Raw genomic sequence first — 5,000 nt, forward strand, 5'->3', positions numbered from 1 at the left:
TGCCTTGTTGCCTTTCCATTAAGAACAATAAACTAGTTTTTAGTATAAATTTGCTGGTTTCAAGATAATGGCACGAGCATTTACTTCATTTGAGAATATTTTTCAACATATTGAGCAAAAAGGTGTCTTTTTTATTTATTTATTTTTACCAAGAAAAGTGCACTTGTTTTTAGTGAGAATATGCTTATTTTAAGTAATTTTGGGTTCTTTGAAGTTAGCTAATCTTACTGGTTTTGGAAAGTCTTGACAAGCCAAATGTTCTTGTTCTATTGGCAGATAATTTAGCTTAGTTTAAATAAAATACCCCTCATTTTTGTATTTTTTATTTTATTTTTGAACACTGACTTTTTGCAGTGTGGACCGCAATATAAATAGCATCCATTATAGTAGGGACTCAAAATTCTCAGAAGTTGTGTTCCAAGAGCCTGTGTGAATTGTGGAAAAAAGTGAATAACCTATAAAAATGCCCCAAAATGGGTCATTTAGTCATTAAAATATGCCTCTTGCAAGGCTTGAATTTAACCACGGCAAGAGACCGCCCTCGTCATTTTGCGTAATGCCCTAAAAAATTTACCACCGTGCACGGCGTAGTGGGTAGAGCGGCCGTGCCAGAACCCTCAAGGTTGCAGGTTCGCTCCCCGCTTCTTGACATCCAAATCGCTTCCGTTGTGTCCTTGGGCAGGACGCTTCACCCCCGTCTCCAGTGCCGCTCACACTGGTGATTGACTGATGAATGATGGGTGGTGGCGGCCACGCTTCTGGCAGTCTACCCCAGGGCAGCTGTGGCTATGAAAGTAGCTTACCACCACCAGGTGTGAATGAATGATGGGTTCTCACTTCTCTGTGAAGCGCTTTGAGTGTCTAGAAAAGCGCTATATAAATCTAACCCATCATTATTATTATTATTATTATTAACACAAAGTCAGGTGCATGCGCAATAGCGGTGTTTGGCTTGATAATCATGGCGGGCAAACTACACGGACTTTGCTCCAGAGATTTCCCCTCGGAGTAAACGGAGCCAAGCGCTTGGTTTACCTTCATTTCCCCCCCGCTTCCCGGCGTGCGTTTAAGAGCGCACTGCTGTGTTTAGATGGAGACAGGTGTGGACAATGTTGGAGACACTTGTCCCCACACTAAAAGTATGCAGCGAAGGAGAAAACTATTCATCTCACCGAATTGAACGAAGGCTGTGAAGATTGTGTATTCGATGTGAGAGGTGTCACTCCTCTTTATTTGTGTTGGCCAAGCTGTTGTACTGAACCAAGAGAAGAACAAAGCTTGTTTATTAGACTTCATCCTCATTAGCCAAACTGCTTTGTTTTAATTTAAAGGCCTACTGAAATGAATTTTTTTTTATTTAAACGGGGATAGCAGATCCATTCTATGTGTCATACTTGATCATTTCGCCATATTGCCATATTTTTGCTGAAAGGATTTAGTAGAGAACATCGACGATAAAGTTTGCAACTTTTGGTCGCTGATAAAAAAAAAGCCTTGCCTGTACCGGAAGTAGCGTGACGTCACAGGTTGAAAGGCTCCTCACATTTCCCCGTTGTTTACACCAGCAGCGAGAGCGATTCGGACCGAGAAAGCGACGATTACCCCATTAATTTGAGCCAGGATGAAAGATTCGTGGATGAGGAACGTGAGAGTGAAGGACTAGAGTGCAGTGCAGGACGCATCTTTTTTCGCTCTGACTGTAACTTAGGTACAAGCTGGCTCATTGGATTCCACACTCTCTCCTTTTTCTATTGTGGATCACGGATTTGTATTTTAAACCACCTCGGATACAATATCCTCTTGAAAATGAGAGTCGAGAACGCGAATTGGACATTCACAGTGACTTTTATCTCCACGACAATACATCGGCGAAGCACTTTAGCTACGGAGCTAACGTGATAGCATCGTGCTTAAATGCAGATAGAAACAAAAGAAATAAACCCCTGACTGGAAGGATAGACAGAAGATCAACAATACTATTAAACCATGGACATGTAACTACACGGTTAATGCTTTCCAGCCTGGCGAAGCTTAACAATGCTGTTGCTAACGACGCCACTGAAGCTAACTTAGCTACGGGACCTCACAGAGCTATGCTAAAAACATTAGCTATCCACCTACGGCAGCCAGCCCTCATCTGCTCATCAACACCCGTGCTCACCTGCGTTCCAGCGATCGACGGAGCGACGAAGGACTTCACCCGATCATAGATGCGGTCGGCGGCTAGCGTCGGATAGCGCGTCTGCTATACAAGTCAACGTCCTCCAGGTTGTGTTGCTGCAGCCAGCCGCTAATACACCGATCCCACCTACAGCTTTCTTCTTTGCAGTCTCCATTGTTCATTAAACAAATTGCAAAAGATTCACCAACACAGATGTCCAGAATACTGTGGAATTTTACGATGAAAACAGAGCTTTTTTGTATTGGATTCAATGTGTCCCAATACTTCCGTTTCAACCATTGACGTCACGCGCATACGTCATCATACATAGACGTTTTCAACCGGAAGTTTAGCGGGAAATTTAAAATGTCACTTTATAAGTTAACCCGGCCATATTGGCATGTGTTGCAATGTTAAGATTCCATCATTGATATATAAACTATCAGACTGCGTGGTCGCTAGTAGTGGCTTTCAGTAGGCCTTTAATATCAAAAAGTAAACACAAGGCTGTTGTTTTTTACATTACTTGGGTTTTTTCATGTCACAAAGGTATTACTTCAAAAGACGTATTTTTGTTAATGTTTTGTTGTGTATAGTTAATTCCTATGTGACCAATTTCTGCTCCAACTCTTAATGGATCTGTCCCGATACAGCATCTACATGACACAAAAGGTATGAAAAAGTGTAAAAATGAAGCAATGCTACCACGCTAGCAAGCGGTACATAACTTAAATAATAATTAAAAAAATACCTCCCTTTTATTTAAAATGTAAAAATAGAGATAAAGACATCATGAAATGACAAAAAGCTGATAAGTTTATATTAATAATGCATATAAAAAACAGCCCTTCTAACTTGCCTTGGTGCCCTAAAATATGAGCCCTCCTTTAAGGCAACACTTGCCTTGCTTGACCTTAAAAAGTTCAAATTGGAGGCCTGCTCTTGCACTTATAAAACACATTTTAAACATAGTTTTCCACATGAGGAACAATTGCAAGATTCGGTGTTGTACTAAAACCTCACGGTTCGTAGGAGCATCTTTCTGCTGGAAAATGTTGTGTGGCGTGTCTTGGGAGTCAGCGCCCTCTGCTGGATTCATAGCTGCCACACTCTTCTTTTTTATCTTTCCTGCCCCGGCAGATAGTGCCATCAAACCAATTTCTATTTAAGGTACCGTGAAACAAAATAATTATTTACAATTGAAGCTTTTCTTGAGTGACCGCATGATCAGTTCCTGAAGACTGTGTGGTCTAATGGATTAGGCCTTTGACTTCGAATCAGAAGATTGAGTGTTCGAGTCCCTTCGTTCCTAGGACCATGTGGCCTAATGGATTTAAAAAAAAAAAAAATCACAAACCCTATGTGAGACAAGAACACATACCTGTATGTCTTTCTCTTGTCCGTGCATTCTTAATGATGAACAAATTCTGCGCCTAACAATGCAGGTAATTGGGATGTGACCTCCATCCATCCATTTTCTGCCGCTTGTCCCTTGTTCAGCCTATTACTGTGACCACATTGTCGACGCAGACATATGTGTTGTGGACAGGAAAATGATACAAAATCAGTCATATTCTAGGACCATGTGGCCTAATGGATAAGGTGTCTGACTTCGGATCAGAAGATTGAGGGTTCGAGTCCCTCCATGGTTGTTTTTCTCTAACGACATTGATGAATGCAGACAATATGGGAAACTGTCCAAATGTGACTGCGCCTTTAAACATCTTATGAAAATCACAAAATGACCGTCTGTGTCTGACCAGTGTCATTGCACCTTAAAGGGGATCCACTATGGACTGGACTCTCACAATATTATGCTAGATCCACTATGGACTGGACTTTCACACTATTATGTTAGATCCACGATGGACTGGACTCTCACAATATTATGTTAGATCCACTATGGACTGGACTCTCACACTATTATGTTAGATCCACTATGGACTGGACTTTCACACTATTATATTAGATCCACGATGGACTGGACTCTCACAATATTATGTTGGATCTACTATTGACTGGACTCTCACACTATTATGTTAGATCCACTATGGACTGGACTCTCACACTATTATGTTAGATCCACTATGGACTGGACTCTCACTAGTATGTTAGATCCACTATGGACTGGACTCTCACACTATTATGTTAGATCCACTATGGACTGGACTTTCACACTATTATGTTAGATCCACGATGGACTGGACTCTCACAATATTATGCTAGATCCACTATGGACTGGACTTTCACACTATTATGTTAGATCCACTATGGACTGGACTCTCACACTATTATGTTAGATCCACTATGGACTGGACTTTCACACTATTATATTAGATCCACGATGGACTGGACTCTCACAATATTATGTTGGATCTACTATTGACTGGACTCTCACACTATTATGTTAGATCCACTATGGACTGGACTCTCACACTATTATGTTAGATCCACTATGGACTGGACTCTCACTAGTATGTTAGATCCACTATGGACTGGACTCTCACACTATTATGTTAGATCCACTATGGACTGGACTCTCACTAGTATGTTAGATCCACTATGGACTGGACTCTCACTATTATGTTAGATCCACTATGGACTGGACTCTCACTATTATGTTAGATCCACTATGGACTGGACTCTCACTATTATGTTAGATCCACTATGGACTGAACTTTCACACTATTAACTAGATCCACTATGGACTGGACTCTCACACTATTATGTTAGATCCACTATGGACTGGACTTTCACACTATTAACTAGATCCACTATGGACTGGACTCTCACACTATTATGTTAGATCCACTTTGTTGTTTTTTTTGCCTATCATTCA

General features: G+C 41.0%; 1 protein-coding gene and 1 non-coding gene across 4 annotated transcripts in view; both read left to right on the forward strand.

The window, feature by feature from the left end:
- pou6f1 (POU class 6 homeobox 1) overlaps positions 1-5,000 on the forward strand; it is a 104,649-nt gene that overhangs the window by 37,720 nt on the left and 61,929 nt on the right. The gene's annotated exons all lie outside the window — the stretch shown is intronic.
- Positions 3,741-3,813, forward strand: trnar-ucg (transfer RNA arginine (anticodon UCG)). The gene has a single exon. It is a non-coding gene; the product is annotated as a tRNA-Arg (tRNA).

Source organism: Entelurus aequoreus, linkage group LG07 (assembly GCF_033978785.1).
Source record: "Entelurus aequoreus isolate RoL-2023_Sb linkage group LG07, RoL_Eaeq_v1.1, whole genome shotgun sequence".
NCBI lineage: Eukaryota > Metazoa > Chordata > Actinopteri > Syngnathiformes > Syngnathidae > Entelurus > Entelurus aequoreus.